At 44.8% G+C, this 21,119-nt stretch overlaps 1 protein-coding gene across 2 annotated transcripts in view; it reads right to left on the bottom strand.

The window, feature by feature from the left end:
- Nucleotides 1–21,119, bottom strand: part of KAZN (kazrin, periplakin interacting protein) — a 911,581-nt gene that overhangs the window by 700,074 nt on the left and 190,388 nt on the right. The window lies entirely within an intron of this gene.

The following is a 21,119-nucleotide window of genomic DNA, read 5'->3' as shown; positions in this document are numbered from 1 at the left end:
TCTACCCTCCTGGGGCATCTAGTCTTGTCGGGGAAACTGAAGACAAGCAAGGCAGGAACTACGTCCATGAAGATGGCGAGTGTGTGTATAAATCGCAGAGATTAACCGGGCATAAGGGGGTGGCCCCAGGCGAGATTTACATGGTGGCAATAGAGTTGGCTCTCTTACCTCTAAGCAGATGGCCTCTATCATTAAGGCTTACGAAGGGGCAGTGGCCATGGTTTCTAATCAGTGCCACATGGGTGCTGAGAGGATTAGTTCTCTATAATTCATGTAGCACTTGCCATCTGACAGGCTACAGATTTTAAGATTTCACTTATTTGTGATGTTTGTTGCCTCTGTCTCTACTTTCTCTACAACACACTCAGTAAAGCAGAGGATTTTTTTTTAAAATCTCTATGGTTCTGGTTATATTCCCCAACAACTAGTATATTGACTACCTGGCACGTAGAAGGTGCTCAATGCATATTGCTGAATTAATTCCCTTATTTTTCCTTGAATTAAAGTTTTCTTTCCTTACAGAATTTTTATGATGTTTAGGTAAATCCATCCTTTCAAACCAAGAATAAGTAAATCCTAGGCATTCTCAGGAAAGCCACTGCTAACCACAATTCTGATGGTGAAAAGTAATCATCAAAAACTAGAGCCCGACTCTGTGGACTTCCGCTACTGACCGTGAGGGAATGAGAGGTTCGAATTACCCTCTTGCTGTAAGAAACTGGAAAACTGTACAACATCTTAGAAATAATTATTTTCAAACATTGGACAGCACAGCACTGGAATCCTTTAGAAAATGGGGGGGAAAAGTTGAATCCTATCGTTGTCAGGCATTCTGAAAACAACAACAACAACAACAATAACAACAACAACAACAATGTCCAGACTGCAGCCGGGGCAGAGGAACCCAAGGGGAGCCCAGCAATCTCACTGAATTGAAGAGAGAGAGATTGAAAAGGGTAGGCTTGCTAAAACTTGCAAGACAGAGTACTGCAGAGGAGGGAGTTACACAGAGGTCTCCAGAAATATGCACAGGGGTCCTTTCGAGTTCCTGGATGAATATCAATCCAGAGTGTGGGTGAGCGGAAACACTTCATGACATGGCAAGAAAAAAATTCCGGGAAAGGAAGGCGGCAGTTTGGGGAACTATAAGCCAAAATATTCCGAGAGATCTCATGTGGCCGCAGATGGTTCGTGTGTTCACCAGGCGAAGTGGAGGGGCTTTTTTGGGGAATATTAGGCACGTTTAGTAGGGACTCCAGAAGAGACAGGCATTAGATATGAATCTAAACAATTTCCAGAAGAAAAAAAAAAGCCTACTCTAGGTTCATCCAAAATAGTTTAAAAGTAAGTCTTGAAAAGATGGAACTATTCTACAAGCAACTAAAATACCTGCTAGAATAAAGGAAAATACTGAGCATTTTGTAGCCTCCCAAAATGCAAAATTTATAATGCTCAATATTGAATAAAAATAACTGAATGTGCAAAGAAGCAAAAAGTGGGACTCATATCCTGGAGAAAAATCAGTATATAGAAATAGACCCAGAAATAACAATCAGTAGTATTAACAAACATGGCTATGAAGACAGCTATTACAGATAAGTTTTACATGTTTGAGGTTATGAAATAAAACATGATTGTAATGAGGACAAAAACAGAATATTTAAATTAGAACCAAATGGAACTTCTAGGGATAAAAAATACAACATCCAAAATAAAAATTTTATTTAATGAGATTACTAGCAGATTAAATGATGCAGAAGAAAAGATCAGTGAACTTGAAATGATAGGAATAAAATTATTTAGAATGAATGTACGGAGCCTCTCTGACAACATAAAACTGTCTGATAAACATGCAGTTGGACTCTGGAAATAGGGTCAGGGTACAGGCGGAAAGCATATTCGAAGAAATAATAAAATTTCTTCCAAGTTTGATAAAATTATAAACCTATGAATCTAAGAATTTCATTAAATGTCAAGCAGATAAATACAAAGAAAACTACACCAAGACATATCGTAATCAAACTGCTAAGCCGACTAACAAGCGAACACACAGTGAGAAAGAAAATCTTAAACTCAGCCCGAGGTAAACAGCACGTTGCATTGAACGAAGATAAGAATGAGTCAGATTTGTCATCAGAATCTATGCAAACTAGAAGATAATCTATGCACCTTGAAAGCACTAAAAGAAAAAAAAAACACTTGTCAACCTAGAATTCTGTCACCAAAAATGATACCTCTCAAAAAATGAAGGTGAATATAAAGGAAACAAAAGCTGGGAGAATCCATCCCAGAAGACTGTCATCGAGAGAAACATTGAAGGAATTTCTTTAGGCGGAAGGAAAATGATGTTCCATGGAAACTTTTATTTACAAAAGCAAAAAAAAAAAAAAAAAGAGAGAGAAAATGCTTGAAAGGAGTGATATGTAAGATAAACATATTCTTTTCTTTCTCATTTTTAAATTAATTTAAAAATAATAGATGGTTTAAAGCAAAAAAAAGAATGTATTATGTCGACATATGTAGAAGTTAACCATGATAACAGCACACAGGGGAAGAGGGCGTAAATGGAAGTATATTGTTGTAAAGTTTATATGTTATTCATGTAGTGGTATGTTACTTGAAAGTAGACTGTTAAGTTAAATACACATATTGTGAATCCGAGTGCAAGTGCTACATTTAAGGAAACAAACAAACAAACAAATGGTGGTTTTGAACCACGGAGAATCGAACTTGGAGGACTGAGCATACAGTTGCAACTCTCAGCCACAGAGTAGGAAGTATACAGGATATGACTTCAGAGCAGTTTCTCACTGTACAAGAAGACTCCAAAACCTTCTCTGGACTAGGGGAGGAGCTTGGCTAAAACAGAGAAAGATGAGTAAGAGAGTATGGGCCTGATTCCCGCCTACCCTGATACTTTGTGCTCCAAAGGAGATGGTTAGAAACGCCCCGATAGACCTGAGATCTGAAGGCAGAAGTGACTTAATGTCTTATACTCCACCCTGAGCAGCCGGGTGGGGCAGCCTCTCAGTGCACGGGCCAATATAAGGCGGCCAGTTTCAGGGTAGAAATGATAATAGCCATGGCATTTTAAGTCAGAGAAAATCTGAGATGGCTCTACCGCCGTACCACCCTCATCCTCTACCTCCAGTCTCCCTTAGCAACACTGGGGCTGAAGAAATCTCCACTGAGTCCACGGATGTCCAGAGGGAGATTCATGGACCAGATACGCATGCCTAAGACAGGACAACGCATGGCTTCCCGAGAACCCGAACAGAAGGACAGAAAAGTGGTGGGGGGAGCAAGCTGAATTTACTTGCTATTTACCCAGAAGGTACTAAGTTTTTCAACAGAGGTGACCGAGTTGCCACCAGTAGAAATGTAGGCTCCAGACCTAGGCTGAGTTCCATCATAGAAAGTTAAAAACAAGAACATAGGCAATGACAACGACAAATGACTTCATGGAATTGTGAGTGCAGGTTTGGTATTTTTTTACTTGCCCTCCCTGTGTTACTAGTAAATAGGAAGCTTGGGGTTCACCGAGCCGTAAGGAGAACAGAGGGATAGGCATCCGAACGACATGCCCGGGGTTTGGGAACAATCTCTGGATGATTCATGCCGCATGGTCCAACACTGTCCTGCCTCCCCCTTCTTCCCACCCTCCCATAGGGGGACATCATGTTCTCAAGAACAAGCCCTTCTTCCTAAGTTATTCTGAGGCTACCCCGTTCTCAACTCCTTCACTTAGAAACACACCGAGAATGTCATCAACACGAAATCCTTCTCTCTCTTCTTGGGAGGGAGGGATTGCTGTCCGTGGTTTTTACTCTAACTAGACTAGTGAATTTCAGTTTCTTAAAACATATCTATGACAGCTCTCACTGTTCTCGTTCCAGAAAATTGAGGCTCGGTGACTAAACCGTGCTCTGAATTTGAGTTTCTTCGAAATCCAAAAGATGAAGTGAAAGAGTTGATTAAGCACTGTCCTCTTCTGCTCAAAGGATACACCAGAAAACGTGCCCTATTCTATTGTACTCGCTCGTTTAAGAATCCATCTGTGGTACAATGAATCGTTGGTTCCAAAACTGCTCCTCTGTGAACCTGTTCCGACAGGGCCCTCCCCTGTGTCCCTCATTGTGAGAGAAACTTAATTCCCACCTTAAGTGAGAACAGGTGTTGTCACATGACTTGCTTTAGCCAATTAAATGTGAGCAGACATGAGCTATGCCAGGTCTAAGCAGAAACTTTAAGTGCCATGATGTGGTTTCACTATTCTTTCTTTCCCCTTGGCCACAGGAAGAGCCAGATCCCAGGACAAAGAGGACAGGTAAGTGGAAAACAAACCTTTGCTACAGTAAACACCTGTATTAGGAGGAATGTTTGTTACTGGAGCATAGGCTAGTGAATGCTGACTGTTGAACAGTCTCTGGACTAGGTGATGACTCTGTTGAAGGCAAGAACGGAATTTTGTTAATGATGTATCATTGGTGTTCAACAAAGAAGTGTCACCGGAAAATGTTTGTTGACTGAATACAGTTGGTTTGAGAGTACCGATTCTAAAGGCGGACAGTCCCGGGTCTTAATCCTGCCTGCCCCTCAAACTAGCTGTAAAGATAATAATCACAAGAATTATAGTTTATCGCGTGTCTATCGTATGTCAGGGCTTTTAAAACCTTCGCGCAGAACGATGAGTCACGAAAAATGTGAGTCCTAGAGTCCGAAGCTTGAGTTTAAACCCAGCTCTGCCACTAACTAACTGGGTGACTGTGCACAAGTTGCTCTACATCCCACAGTGTCCGGCACATTGTAAGTTCTCAATAAATGTTGGCTGCTGTAAAGATCGATGATAGAGGAGGAATCTGACGCTCAGGGAGGTTTACCCAACAGAGATGGGACCCAAGGTCATTACTCTCTAATTCCCGTTCTCACGATCTTGCTATAATACCAACCACTGACCCAGCACGATGTCTAATTAGACAGCACAAGTGGGGTGCGATACCACCACCACCACCCAAGCCGGGGTACAATAAAAGAGCATGGCAGGGAACACGTCTAGATGTTTTTCTTTTCTTGCGAATGTAAAACAAGCAAGGAGCAGAGTGCCTGGTGCATGGTAAACATCGCACGTACTAGCGATGACTAGGATTTGAAGCCCTTCGCTGCTTCTCTACCCGCATTTCTTGAACCTCTTATCTCCATCTCATAGTTCTTCCCCTGATGATAACTATTATTATTGTTAATAATATCGCAGCAAGCATCTGTGGAAGACTCACTATTTGGCACACACTGGGTCACGTGTTTAACAGATATTAACTCATGTAATCAGCCCAACGACTCTGCTGAAGAAAGTGCTGTTGTGATTGTTCCTATTTTACAAGTGAAGAAATTCGGATCAAATGGCTCGCCTGAGATTAAGCACCTAGTCAGTGAGAGGGGCAGGGGTCACACTGGGGTGGAGCCCACTCGCGCATCTCCTGCGTTGCACTGACTCCGCCCTGCATGCCCCTGCTCCTTCACCCCGTCCCCATGGACACCTCCTTTCTGCTGACACCACACGCACCACTTCCTTTAAGACACAGCCACAGAGCCTGCACTGGTGCATTTCCACCTGGGGTGTCATGCAGAGCAATCCTGGGAACACAGCATGTCACGCTGACTAACGGGTGCCACCTGGTAACCCCCCTGTACCTCTACAGGTGCGGAAATGGAGGCCCGGAGAGACCGGCCAGCTTCCTGCCGGCTTCCGGGCAGTCGGTTAGAGAGTACGGACCTTGAAGCCAGGCCGCCTGCGTCTCTAACCTTGTCTGCCTTTCTAACTTTGGGCGAGTTACTTAATCCCTCATTTTCCCCATCTGTAAGTGGGGTTAGTGAGAGCAACTACTTCAGAGAGTTGCTCTGAGAATTAAATGAGACAGTTTGCATGAGGCACAAGACAGTATCTTTCACAGGGTAAGTACACAAAAAACTATTAACTATTATGATTATTATGCCACAGTTTATATATACCTCAAGTCTTTAACTTGCTGATACTAACTAGTTCCTATGTTTGTCACTGAGGTTAATTATTAGCTCCTTGTTATATAAACAAGCCCCAAATGGTCTGTGTGTTGGCCCCTCGGCTGTTCATTTCTTCACTGCGGGCTGAGACCCATTAGCTCAAACACTGGCGAGGGGCAAACTCAAATTTTACACATCCAATTGTTTAACATATAGTTTCAATAAGCGGGATTTTTAGCTATTTAGTGCCTTTCTGCTTTGCATAGCGCACAAAACTGCACCCAACATCTGTTAGCCATGTATAAGATAAGATCCCAAGCCACCAGTTGCTGTCCGTCCCAGACACGCCCCACTGTACAGCCGAGTGACTTTACCTCGACACAGAAGTCCCCTCTAGGATCCAACCTCTCCCCCAGGAGTTTCCTTGCCCTCCCCACTTCTGAGTATCTGCCCCCTGCACCCCTGGACAGGCTCCTGCTGTGAGGGGCTTCCCCTGCAAGCCAACCTGTCAAAGCTTCACCCGATAAAGCCTGTGTGTGCTACTGCCACCTAGTGGTCATCTTTTTCTTTGCCGAGCTCCCAGGTCCCCTGAACCCCTTCTGTTACTCATTTGTCTGTTCATTTCGGATCCCCAGGTACAACTATTCCGTTGTTTCGTACACAATGCAAACTTGACAACTGCAGGTTGAATGATCTAAAGGAATGAGAGCAGAGAGGCATGTCCTCCCCCTGTGCCTATGTATGGCCCTAATCTTCAAGGCCTTTCCCCTGTGGTAGGCTGTGTGATGGGCACTTTATGGATTTGTCTGGTTCTCACTGTGGTTCGTGTAGGGCTGACCCCATTCCCAGGTCCCAGAAATGGACGTACAGTCCCAGCCTGGCCAATCTAAGAGCTTCGTCTCCATGGCAACAATGGTCGGTTCAGGAGAGGGCATGTGACCCAAACTCAGACAATAAGATTTAATCCCAGGACCATTTGACAGAGCTCTTAAGGAAGAGCCTCTCTTTTTCCACCGGGATTGCTAAACTGGCGGATCCGTGGAAAGCCGGTGGCCTTGGCAACCATCACTCGAGAAGGCTCACTTGAGAATGACACCGGATGAGTTAAGAGGTGCTTTACTTTTCACCATAGGAAGCAGATGTTTGTCCACATCGTCGCAGCGTCGGGATTCAGCTGCAGGCATCTTTCGGGGCAAGGCGGGGGGGGGGGGGGTTAGTAAATTCTCTTTGTTAGCTCGTCTGGGTTGGGTTTCTGCAATTTGCAATCAAGAAGTCATGACTGCTATAATAGAGCCTGCACTTTTTCTTCATTGCTATAGTTATGTATGTGATCATTTCTTTAGTGTCTGACTCCCTCTATGGCAGATGAAAGATGAGCTGAAACTTTGTGCTACCCTCGCATTGATAAATCCTCACCCTCGGAGTGTGGCCGGCCTTAGAGACATGGTTGACCAATAGCGAGGGGCAGAAGTGGCATTCTGGGATTTCTAAGGCGAGGTCATAAGAGGCGTTGCAGCTTCTGTTCATGATCTTGGAACGCTCACTCTGGGGGAAGCTAGCTGGTACATAAAAAGTCTGACTACCCTGAGACCACCAAGCTTTGAGGGAACCCACATACCTAGATCGCAGAGAGAGAGAGAAAGAGATGCCCAACCAGGCTCAGCTCTTTCCACCGTCCATCCAGACTGGGTTCCAGATGCATGAGTGAAGAAGCCACCACGAACATTCCAACCCCCGAAGACACAACACAGACAAAAGTCAAGGAATCCAGCCGTCATCATAACCGAGGCCCTAGACATAAGGCCCCAATCACTTCTACTATTCAAGTCACCCTGGACGAGGCCTCAGTCGCTCTGGAGCAGGGCTGAGCTGCCCTTCTGTACCGCGCTCAGATCTCTGGCCCACAAAACTGTGTGCATAGGGAGGTGTTGATTTACACCACTGGGTGTTGGGATGCTTTGTTACGCAGCAATAAATAACTATAACAACCTCGCTAAACTGTAAGTTCCGTGAAGCCAGCTCCAAGCACAGTACCTGGCACATAGTAGTGCTTGAATAAACGTTTGTCCAAAAGAAAAAAAAAAGAAGGAATAAGTGACTGAAAAAACCGACTTCACTTCCCTCTGTCCTCCCATCATCCTAGACTCAGGTGTTCGCGCATTCTTCTCCATTTGGCCTATAAAACCCCAACCAAATAATATTGTTTTTAAATTGTATGATGGATTACGGAATGAAGAGCTATATATATGTGCTTTCTTACCTACCTGAGCTTAAGAAATTGAGTCATAAAAACCACTTTATTTGGTTGGTGGTTCCGAATGTGAAATGATGGGAAATTTATTTCGTGTTATGTTGGTCTACGAATTTGAAGAAACACGAATTTCTATAGCAGGCTTATTTATATGAAGTGCTCGTTTGAATTTCACTGTCGTTAATGAGTATTTATTTTGGTCTCAGATAAGGATGACACATTCATGGATTGGCAGCAGGAAAAAAAAAATAACAAGTTTCAACATTTTATGTTATTAACAAAAATAGAAGGTACTCATAAAATTTCTTAATATTTTCGGATGAGGAATAACAGCTTACTATACCGTGTCTCTGTTTTTATGGATCAGATGAAGTACAGAATATGAAATAATATGACTCTAAACACTCATTTTATTCAGATGAGTCCAGATGTCACGGAGATGGGCTATTGTACATTTTTATAGAAAAATACATCAAATGAATAATATTATGGGATACAGCCTTGCCACAAGAAGCTCCATGTATTTTATGATCTTGTCATTTATATGGTCCATAGATATGAACTAATGATCAAATTTATCCCTACGTGTTAAACAACCTTTGCTTTTCATGTATCTCAAATTCTATATTGTATTTTGCATTAAAATGCCCACAGGTTTCTAGTTCCTGGTTTAATGTAGTCTCATTAAACAAATGAAGCCTAAATAATTCAGGTGCTTTCCCCCATTGTTATAATAAAACTCATTCTGCAAGTCAAAAGTTGATACTGGAGGTGAGGATGTGAAGAAATCGAAGCCCTCATACATTGCTGGTGGGAAGGTGAAATGTCACAGCCACTGTGGAACCCAGTCTGGCAATTTCTCAATAAGCTAAACGTAAAATTTCCAAATGAACCAACCATTTTACCCTCAGGGCTATAATCAAAAGAATTGAGAAAACATGTTTTAGCAAACACCTGTCCACGAATGTTCGCAGCAGCACTAGTCACAACAGCCAAAGGCGGAAACAACCCAAATGTCCATCCGTTGATGGACGGATAAACAAAATGTGGCATGCCCATACAATGGAAACTTATCCGGCCATTAAAAGGGATGAAGTTCTGATTCACGCTACAGCATGGATGAACCTTGAAAACATTCTACTAAGACGAAGGAGCCAGTTGTGAATGCCTCCTTATTGCGTGATTCCATTGCATGAAATGTCCAGAACAGGCAAATCCACACAGGAAGAGAAAGCAGATTAGTGGCTGACAAGGAGTGGTGGGGAAAGGAAGCGAGGGGTGACCGCCCCGTGGGTGTGGGGTCTCCTTTCCAGTGATGAACAGATCGTGACACTAGCTAGTGGCCATGGATCTACAACACCGTGAATGTATCAGATCCTACTGAGCGGTTACATGGTAAATGTGATGTTATTTATATTTTACCATAATTTAAAAAAAAAAAAAGTTGGGCGACGAGTTCAAGACCATACACTTAAAAAAAAAGAAAAAATTAGTACCGGCATGTCTTCCCAGAATCACACAACCGAGTCGTCCCTGGCATGAAGGGATGATCCTGTAAGCAACAGAACGAGCCCTTAGAACCGAGGATTTGACGTGCTCGCCATGAGTTTACCACCGGTCTCTCTACGTGGCTAGGACTGCGAGCGACTCAGAGTCGCGTGGTTGGAGCTGAGCAACGCACGTGGACCTAGGTGCGCAGGGATGACGCAGCAGAAGTGACAGTACAGGTGACGGCCGCGGTGGCCGTGCGTGCAGCGGGGCGAAGAAAGTCTCGGCAGGGTGGCAACAGGACCAGGCCCTGCCAGCGCCGATAGGATGGACCATGAGGCCGGGGCGTGTCGGGGAGAGTGCCGGGGAGGGACGTGGTGCGGACCGCAGACAGGAAGTTCAGTGTGACCTGGGTCTTAGAAACGCGAGCCCAGGGCCAAAGAGGAGCCTGGGGGAGCCCCAGCCTAGCACGACCCATTGAGGCGGGCGCGCCTTTTAGGAAGCGTGAGCTTGGGGTGTGACATCCCGCTCAAATCCTGCCTCCGGCTATGAGTAGCTACGTAAGCTTGGGGAGGCGACGTCCTGTTTTTTGGGCATCACTTTTCTCATCTGTCACGTGGCTATAAAGCCATATCTGCTTCACAGTGATGACGATGCAAGTAATTAACACAGAAAGGAAGCACTTGGAACAGAGTTAGTATTGACCGATAACACTCAGCTCTCATCCTCATGATTCATACCGTGGCCATTGCCTAATTCCCACGAGCCGCGAGCAGGCCCAGTCCTGACATGACCCTCAGGGTCTGGCCTGATGCAGAGGGACGCTCTCGGGTCACCATGCCAGCAGCGTTGGAGGCTCGCTGGAAATCAGCCCCGGCCCCTTTCACAGCGCTGCGTTGGCCCAGCCCCCCACGACGCCCCTTCCATTCCCCTTGCAGCCAGTGGGGCCCGACCGACCCCGTGCAGTTGTCTGAAACAGGGACTGAGACATGCAGCGAGGTTAGGTGCCTGGACAAACAGCATGGAAACTGTCTGAATGGACGGCCATGTTCTAGGGTCCAGTCTGGATGTAGGGAAGGCAGCTGGAGAGGCAAAGAGAGAGGACAAGGAATGACATGATGGGGACCCAGAGGGCAGCACAGAGCAGCGGCAAAGCCTGACGCTTTTCTTACCCTTGGTTTCAATCTAGCCTGAGACCAAGTTGCCTCCTGACCCCTCGCGATGAAGTCCCTCCTATTTCTTAAGTTTGCTCGAATTGGTTTCCGCTCGGTGCAAGCCCCACGTCTGAGGCTCCCTGGGTGACTTATGCTAATGGCCTTTAATTTCTCGAAGCTTCCAGGCTACACAGGAACTATGCTGTTTTCTTAGGTTGGTGTTTTCCTTGCCTTGCTCAGAAGAAAGTGCCAGTAACACCACAACCGCCACCGCCCCCGACGATGGCGACTGCTCTTTACGGAGCACGTAACGAATGCCGAGGACCGTGCCGAGCACGTCGCACGCCTCATGGCACTTCATCGTCACAGAGCTCGTGCTTTAAGTCCTACTGGCTCCGTCCTTCTGCTGGGGAAACCGAGGCTCAACAGCATCAGTAAATTGGCCCCCACCACGCAACCACATACTGTGGAAGACTCCATGGCCCTCTGGTTCTCCCCGCTGGGCTGAGCAGATACTCCTAGGTGGGTGGAAGGATCCGCCAGTCTATCGCTCCACTAACTCTATGAAGTACAGGCACTAAGATCCCAACAGTCTGATATTCAAGTAGCACAGCCCTGCGGCCCACAACCAGAATCATCTCCATCCGCTACACAGTAAGAAAGCCGGGTGCCTGCCAATCCCGCCCACGCCCTTCAGGGGTAATACAGAGGCTGCCTCCACTGGAACACTGCCCTGAACACTCTCCCGCAAGCCAACGGCACACAAGTATCAGTTTGCAAAAAGACAAAAGGTGCCGTGCCTTTCAGGGTCTCCCTCTGCGGGGCCAGACGGAGCTGAAGAACTCTCCATCCCTCCGTGGCCACACCTGCGCAGGGTCTGACCACGCACTGCTCCACTGGCATTCAGAGGATGCTTCAGGTTTCCAAGGTACCAAGGCCAACTCCACCGCAACCTAACAGAAGCTGCGAGGGAATAGACTACGCTAAAGTCACCCGCCCTGTGAGAAATGGATCATGACGGAATCAAGTGGCCAGGGGCTTGCCTGGGCAGAATGCGTGCATTTGCATTTGAATGTCGCTGTCCAGGTGAAGACTGCGATGAAAAACCGGACTTTGGCTCGAAGAGGAGGAAATGGAGCCAAAGACATGTCGACTGAATGGTGACGGAAGATTGACTCTTGTCATTACAGCCCGATGGAACTTGCTTTCCGTTGGCAGGAGGTTGATTTCACTCCTGAAACCAATTAATTTTCTGAAAAGAAGCAGAGGGGCCGTCCTCCATTGATGGTTCAGCGCGGTTCACGTTGACAGGCGTCCTAAGGCGGGTTGAGGGGCTCACATTCGGGCCGGCCTGTTTCTTCCATGCCCTGGTTCCAGCCTGGATCTGCACGCCAAGACCTTTCACTCCTCCCCTCCCTCATTCCTCTAAATTCCATTTCCCACACGTTCCCAAACTCCACCTGTGTATCTAGTGCCACAGCTTAGCCTCGCTTTTCAAATGAGACAACTGGTCTCCTCTGCTGGGATGGAAATGGCTGTGCTCTCTCTCCTTCGTCGGGGGGGAGGGGGAGGGGAGGGAAGGGGTGGTGGAAGGGCTGAAGGGAGGCTGGCCACGCCTCCTCTGATAAAAATACGCATCATGAAACATGGAGTGGACTGCAAAATCTACCCGAAATTTTAAAATGAAACGCAAGATTGCAAGGAAGGTTTCTGTTCTGTCCTGACTTGGGTCGGGGGGGGGGGGTCCCAGTTTTCTTCCCCCCTCCCATCAGCTGTATTTTGATGACCACGTTTGAGATGCCTGGCATCTGTAACCTCAAGTCCCGGCACACGCTGGCATTTCACACGGCCGACGGTGAGCTGTGACCATTCTGTTCTTTACTCAAAATGTGCAATGCGCTCCCCTCTTTCTGAGTCCGTTAAAGGTTTCTTAAAAGTCTAATTTAAAGAAACTGAAAAAGTGGATGTTTTGAAGGACATAAAACGCGACATAAATCAAACGTAAGCGAATAACACCAGAGGACCTCCTTTTAATAACAGTTCATATTTGCAATTAACAGGTTAATTGTGCCTGAATAAATATTACTAAGTGCTGGAGAGTGCTTAAGAAGTTGAACTCTGTTGCAATTCAAATATAGCACAAATTTACTTACAAAACACTTTATAATAATAAAAAATGACTCTGATTTACTCGAGATAAACCTTATAACAGCACCAAATTCCTGTCATAATAAAAACCACCATTCTTCTTCGCTGAGCACTTGGTGTGATCCAGAACCCCTGCTTACTTTGCGTAACGTGATAACTCTTACAGAGACCCGAAGAGAATCTGATGACCTGCATTTTACAGATGGGGAACTTGAGGACGGAGATGGGACTTGCCCAAGGTCGCACAGGCAATCAAGGGCAGAAGTGGTGTTCGAACCCAGGCGTATCCCACTGGGTCGGCATGTGAAAGCGTCAACAGAATGACCTCGTTTCAGATTATGAAGTGAGGTGTACCCCGTTATTTTTACTTCAGGATGGTAAGTGCCCCCTTCCTGGCCTTACCCACATCCCACACGACATCAGCTCTAGGGACCTTCGTGAGAGTATCTGCTGGAAGGTGCCAGACAGCCTACAACAGCCATGAAGGTCTTGGGGGGCAGTCACGTGATGTACTCTCTGCCACACCAACTGTTTCCCCCAGTCTCCTGTCATGAGTTTTCTCCTAAGACATTAAGCTAAGAATAATGTAGGAGAAGCCACCAGGATGAGGGCGGGTGGCTCCGCTCCCTGTCGGAGCTTATGCGTGACAACGGGCTTCTTTTCGGAAAGAACCCCAAAAGAGACCACCTGCGCCACTTCCCTTGCTTTGGGAGGCGGCATAACTTCGACACCTGATGTCGAGGGGCCGTTGCCATTTTACTATGCAAGGCCAGATGTGGCCTTGTGGAGCTCAAGGACACAATCTGCATGCAAATGCTTTTTAGAAAGTCCCTGGGTGAGCCATGGACAGGAGGCTTCCTGCCAGCAGTCCATGCAGAGGTGAAGGGCATGGACCTGGAGAGACGAACGGGGTGGTAAATAGATCCTGCGAGGTTCCTGCGTGTCAGGGGAGACGGAACATTGGGGCTGGGGATGAGGTGGGGGCTGGGGAGGGGCGGGATGAATTGGCAGCCTGGATCTCCAGGGACAAAGACGGCCGTCCTGTGCCATGTGTGACCTCAGCACGGCACAACGAGGGAATGGGGGCTGGGCGGGAGGGGACTGGCTGAGAAACATGAGGCTCCCAATGTCCCAAAGTGGAAGAAAGTTTTAAAACCCAAGGACACATTCCAGGACTGTCAGAAATACATAAAACCAGTTATGTAAATGTGGGACATAATTCCTGGTTCTAAGTGTTCAGTGACAGATTAAAAATGGCACAGGCATCATCGAGACAGAAAATTTTAAGGAAAAACTATAACCCTTCTGCCGTAATTGAATATACAATCATGTTTCAATCGAACTGTCTCATAAAAAGACCAACATCATGGAAAAAGAATCCACAACGTGCTCTGTCAACATTTTATTTTAGCCAGAGCTACTTCCAAAGACTCCAAATGGATGTTCTTAGAAGTGAAACAGTCCCCACACTGAGTCTCCTCCCTTTGAGGGGACTCCGGGCCCCGGCAGGCAGACCATGACAGAGAGAAAGCCTGTACTCTCTACGTACACCTGACGGCTTGAATTCCAACATCACATGCTTCAAGATAGGCTTTTCTCTTCCCACAAATCATTTTACTTTAATGGAACAGCCCCAGTCAGAGACCAAGCAGAAGTCGGTCTAGCAACAAATCAACTAATGAACACATATTTACTAAGTTCCTACATGGTACCCGGGCCATGTTTCAAGGACTGCGAGAGCAAATCTTACCCACAAGGACTTTAAAGTCTATCTATGGGTCATTGCTGTTATATGGACTAGGGTTGGGTGTGAGACTGGGCGTGTCAATGTTCAAAAAATTTCAGTCATTTTAAAGTAAAAGATGAACAACAGTTAATGGGGTTTTCCCATCTTCAAATGGGAGGTGTACTTGATGGACCCACGGCCCGCTGAAAAACTAACAAGTGTAAACTAAATAAATAAAGGAATTTGGAGATCCTGCACTGTTTTATTTAAGTCCTAAAAACTGTCATTAGTTCTTGGCTAGCAGCAAAGATTTTGCAAAGGAAATCTTGTTCTCGCTTTTAATTACCTCCTATTCTATTTAATTACTTTCGGTCTGTTAATATTTTATATGCATTTCATTTTACTATGTCCTCGCCCATAGTCTAAAGTTCAGCAGGAAACCACTTTGCATCTCAAATAATTTCTGTTTTTAACATAGAGTAGCTTATAGTTTTATGGAAGGAATGAGGAAACCAGTTAGCACGGAGCCATATTTTTTTCCCAGGTAAATTTGTTTTGTTTGAGAGATTCCACATTCCATTATTCGGTCAACAAACACAAGGGCATTGTGATTAGAAGATCGGTTTTGGAATTGCAAATTGTGACACTCCCACCTGCTAGCTACAGGCATTAGGCAAGTTAGCAAATCTCTCTGAGCCTCAGTCTCCTCATCTGTAAAGTGGAGATGATACTTTTGCCTACCTCAAAAGGCCACTGTGAGGACTAAACGAATTACTCTACATAAAGAGCTGACAGCAGTGCCCAGCCATGGCGGGGACTTGGGGAACTTAGTGCTTTTTAAATTACTTCCACTGCCTCTACTGCAATGAGGACGATGATAATGAGGATGATGATAATGAGGATGATGATAACTACTGTGTTCTTTTTAAAGTTCCATATCAAGTAGCAATGGACAAAATAAAGGCATCTTCTGCCCTCATGACATGAAACATCCCATGGACTCGCTTAGATAATTTTTTATTACCTACCATTATGGTTTACTCAGGCATCTGCTCCGGTCCACAGTGCCAAGGAATCCAAAATGAGCTTGAAGCTCATTTAATTTTTTATTGCTTTTGAAAATATTTCTTTACTAAACCCATTTTAGACTTTCAGTGACAGACGATTGAACCCATGAATTTATTATCTCCTCGCTTTCCCAACATCCAATTAAAATGATAGTAAATTTATTAAAACAAACAAACTAACTAACTAACAAATCCACAAGATAAAGAAGAAAACGTTAGAAGAACAAAATTTCAGCAGCTTGAAGCAGAAGAACAAGCAGATCTGAGACGCCAAAACCCTAAGCCAGGAGAGGAGTAAGCCAAGAAACAATCCAGATGACAGCATCTGACGCGCTAGGAGCTCAAGAGAAGTCGGGGCTGAAAACAGGTAAGTCTAACTCAAATTCCGGACCCCTGCTCATGTCTGCGCAGCCAGGTGTCTGCCCCTCCCAACTCAGGCTGAACACTGGAGACTTATTCTTTGACAAGGATAATACAGTGAGTCTCTGGATGCGGGGACACTAGGCATGGTTGAAGGCAGGGGTACCTTACTGAAACTAAGGGGGGCAAACGTTGACTAACGTATTAAACGTTGAGATCCCCAACCTTGTTCCCTAACCCAGCTCTAATGAGGTTGAGGGTAAGGACGGTGGTACTGATGATCCTACCATCTAACATCTATTAAGGGTTTATTTTGTGATAGGAACTGTTTTAAGCTTTATATATACTAACTTGTTTAATCCTCACAACAACGCTATTACTAAGTAAATGTAGAGTCTAGTAACAGCCTTCATTTTAGCTGTGAGGACGCCGAGGCACAGAGAGGTTAAAGTTACTTTCCCAAGATCACACAGTGCTTAATCAGGGTTTTAATCCAGGCCAATAGCAAACAGGATAATGATACCCAAGGTATGACATGGACAATTCTCTTGGGGAATGAGCCAGCCCACTACACATGAGCTGGAGATGCTAATGTTACAGATCCTCCAGTGAAAAAGCTCAGCCCGGTTACCTTACAAAGAGGCCCACAGTCTTCGAGCTGCTCCTCTGTGCTTAGAATTTCTGATGACCTATTTAGTGTCTCTTCTGAAATCCAAGCAGACAGTAAAGGATCACCAGATATACCAGGAAAACCTTCCATGAGAGAGAAGAGAGGTGGGCACAAGGGGAAGGAGGAAGGAAAGGAGGGAGGAAGGAGGGAGGAAGGAAGGCAAAGAGAACAGAGATTTTGCAAGGCGATGAAAACTTTTAAAAAACTCTCACGAATATCCACAGAGGGCATGCTCTCACGAAATTTCATTATTTGAAATTGACATGAAATTACATTAGAAGCAAAGAGGTGATCCCAGGAGCCATTCAAGGAGAGAGAGAAAGAAAGAAAGATGTAAAAAACCCTTCCTGTATTAGTTATCTATTGCTGCACAACCGGTTAATCCTTAGCTTAGAGGGATGAAACAATGAGCGCTCAGGATCTCATGGTTTCTGAGGGGTGTGAATCTGGGCGTGGCTTAGCAGAGTGGGTCTGGCTCAAGGTATTGCACTAGAAGCTGTAGGTGTTTGAAATTATTAAGAGAAGATTTTATAAGGATGAGTTTAGAGACGAATTATTGTTAGAACAAAAGAAAACAAGAAAAAACATGACTGTTAGCTCTAAGATGCAATATGAAAATAAGAGCAAGAAAGTAGCAGGAATCAAACTATTCTGCAGGACTGCCGTGACTTGTATTTACATGGTCGTAATGTAAACACTGAATTTTGAGCGAACCGAAATTATGTGTGGATATGCAGATTTCGGGGAGAGGGATTATGGAAGAACTACATGCTCATCTTCCTTAGGTATAATCAGTAGAGAACTGAAAATAAATAACTCAAGGAAGCATTATAGACATGTTATTTAGACATCTAGGGATAAAAAAAAAATTAAACAGCTAAAAGTATTGTGAATGATTGCTTCTGGATACGTAGTTCATTTCAACTCAAGTATTTTTAAGAAGCAATTGCTAACATATGGGTCTCAGGAAGCTAGGATTTCACACCCACTACTCCAAAATGACACAGAAAGGTGAACGTGGCAGCCAGATTCCGAGTTAACTCTTGATAATTCTTGCCTCAGTGACAGTCATGGCCTAGGGCAGTGACCTCTCACATTGTTTAAGGCTGATGCGTGTGGCCGGTAGGATTTGAAGAAATGATGGAGTCTCACTTCCGAGGCTAGTTCCAAAATGGCATTGTCTTGTCTCTCTTGGATCACTCACTTTGAGGGCCACCAGCCACCATATCATGAGGATACTCAAGAAGGTCATGTGGTGAAGAACTGAGGCTTCCTGACAGTAGTAGCTGAACATACCAGCTACATGCGTGCGCCATCTTGGAACCAAATCCTCCAGCTGCAGTCAAGCCCTCAGATGACCACACCCAGGCTGACATCCTTTCTGACTGCAAACCCATGGCAACCTCGAGACGGGATCATTCAGCTGATCCACCCCTGATATCCAGATTCATAGAAACTATGAAATAATGAAGGCTTATTTTTGTTTTAAGCCACCAAATCACAATCTAATTTATCAGGCATCAACAGAAAACTAAGACAGAGTTTTGTACCTGGACGGGAAGTGCTGCCATAGCAACAACAGCAACTAAAAATGTGGGTGTGGCTTATGGACCAGGCCGTGGACAGAAGCTGAAAGAACTTTGAAGAAGAATATTAGTGCAATCCTGGAGTGCCTTAAAGTGACTGTTAGCAGAATCCTGTTAGCCCTCGAGGAGGCTGCGTTGGCGAGGGCATAAAGGAAATTGAGAAAAATGGTATTGTAAAGTGGAGGATTCTTGCTACGTAATGGCGGTCGCCTGTTGTGTAACTGCACAGTGGAGGCATGGCGCTGTGGCCTGGAGTGATGAGAAAAGTAGTAACTGTATCCAACGAGCTGGATAATCTAGCAAAGGAGATTTGCGGGCCGTGTGGGAAATGTGTGGGAGGAAGATGGCTTTAATCTGCGGGTCTTTAGGCTGAGAGGAATGGCGTGGGCAAACGTGTGCAGAAGGAATTACGCCTGGACTAGACTTAGGTGACCGGATTCTAGATTTTGAGCTGATGCTAAGGGGATGATATTTGGAGGGGGCGGGGAGGGGGGGGTCTTTGAAGGCCGGGGGTTCATTTCGCCTGTGAATCATTAGCGGTGCAAGGCGAACTCTGATAGCCAGCCTCCAAGAGAGCACCCGATGAGTCTCGCCTCCCGCTATTCACACTATTGTGCGGTCTTCTCCCGAAGACTAAACGGGGCTGAGCTGTGCCGCCAGCAGAATGGTGTAGAAATGTCAGAGTTTGGCCGATATGACTAGATCGTAAAAGTCACCCTGACTTCCATCTTGCTCTTTGGCCACTCACTCTGTCCCGTTGCAAGGACAGAAGTAGCTCTGTGAGAAGGTCTGTGTGCTGAGGAACTGAGCCTCCTGCTGGCGGCCGGCACAAACTTCCCGGCTACAGGAGTGCGCCGTCTGCACCATCTTGGACACATACCCCTCGGTCTGTAGTCGAGTATCCAATGACTCCAGTCAAGCCAGCCGACCCTATGACAGAGCCAGAACCAGCCAGGTAGGCCACTCGGAATTCCTACCCCAAACGCACTGTGAGATAATAAACATTTGCTGTGTTTTAAGCCACTCAGTTTGGATGTAATTTTTTTATACAGTAATACGATGAAGATTTGATTTCTGTTGTAGTCTACAGTTTTGATTTTGCTCCAATAACCTGACAAGACTCCATCCTCCATGTAAGTGTACTCTTATGTTTAAGAAGCACTTAATTCTGCCTATTCTTTCTGAATTTTCTTCCAGAGTAATGACGAAAGGTTCCTCCCGCAAAGGAAATGATTTCTGCTAGTCATATGCTTGAAGGACAAGTCATAACACAACCACCAACAGTCCACTGAGCCACAAATATAAGTCCTCTAATGAGTGAAGAACAATTTCCATTGATAGAACTGGGGAAAGACACAGACTTTTATTTGTCATTAGATGGAGTCTTCTAAAACTCTCATAAAGAAAAAAACACAGCTTCAAGAAATTGTAGCAATTGAAGAGTCACCCATCTACCAAAGGTTTCAGAGACATAAATGGGGACTAGAATAATAAAAGAAACGGAGACCACGAATTGAGCTCACAAATTCACTCACTTCCAGCTCAATGAGAACTGTAAGGCGGACATTTTATTCAAAAGCTTAAAACAAAGAAACAAAGAAAAACAGAAAGCTAATGAATCAAAATCTTTCTTCAGATTTTATTGTACTTTCTTTCTTTTTTTTTCCTTTCCTTTCCACACCTGACCATGCAAGGTCTATCCCATATCAAGAATTCTTTCTTGGCCCCCAAAAGAAAGTTTACTATTAGATACCTCGTCGACTTCATATCAGTGTGGTGGGAATGTGTCACCGACATGATGAGATATTGAGCCTTTCAGCCCTTAGGATGGCTGAAGCCTCAGGTAGATCAGCTCGGCCTTCTTGTAGCCTTATCTATTTTTCCTAATTTACTGCAAAAATATGATCGCTTTATGTGTTGTGAGTTGGGAAGCACTGGTCCACAGAAATCACTGTTGATCTGTTCACAAGACTAGAAGTTCCATGATGAGAGGGGTCACATTTAGTCTTTTCGGGAGTTGAGTACTTAGCATGAGAGCTGGAGACTCAATAAGTGGCAGTTCAATTAAAGTTTAAATTGCTAACAAGATCAATCTGGGGGATTATAGCCAGTTCTTGATAAGCAGACAAGAAAATACCAAGCTGATCATTTCCATTGCTTCAAGAGCGACACACCATTGCTTACTTTTAGGAAATGGATTCTAATTAAAAACAGCTAAGAAATAACCTTTGTGAGTCAGTAAATCATGTGGATTGTGTCCTGAAAAATTAATGCGTGGTTCAAAACTACCAGTGTAGTGTTTTTTCAAGAATACTACGGAGATCATAAAAATTATTTTACCTGGATCACCCACATTCACTCCTTTCTGTTTTTTTTCTCTATAATAAGAGATAGAATTAGTAAGTGATGATGAATTGCTATGATTCCATTAGAAATAAAGTAGAAGAATATTGAATGTCATGGGGAAATATTTCAAAATGTTGTGAATGGTGCAACTGCAGCATGTAATCAAATTAAATGAAGCGCCCTGTCCACATAATTTTGTAGTTTAGGTATCTATACATATATAACTCAGGTTCTATCACTCTCCATACATTATATAAATGTAAAAATTATATATAAATAAAATTATATGTAAATATAACATATAAATGGGACCAGGGTTTGTTCTT

This window comes from Rousettus aegyptiacus, unplaced genomic scaffold (genome assembly GCF_014176215.1).
Source record: "Rousettus aegyptiacus isolate mRouAeg1 unplaced genomic scaffold, mRouAeg1.p scaffold_m13_p_1, whole genome shotgun sequence".
Taxonomy (NCBI): Eukaryota; Metazoa; Chordata; class Mammalia; order Chiroptera; family Pteropodidae; genus Rousettus; species Rousettus aegyptiacus.
This window is presented reverse-complemented; position numbering and strand designations above follow the sequence as displayed.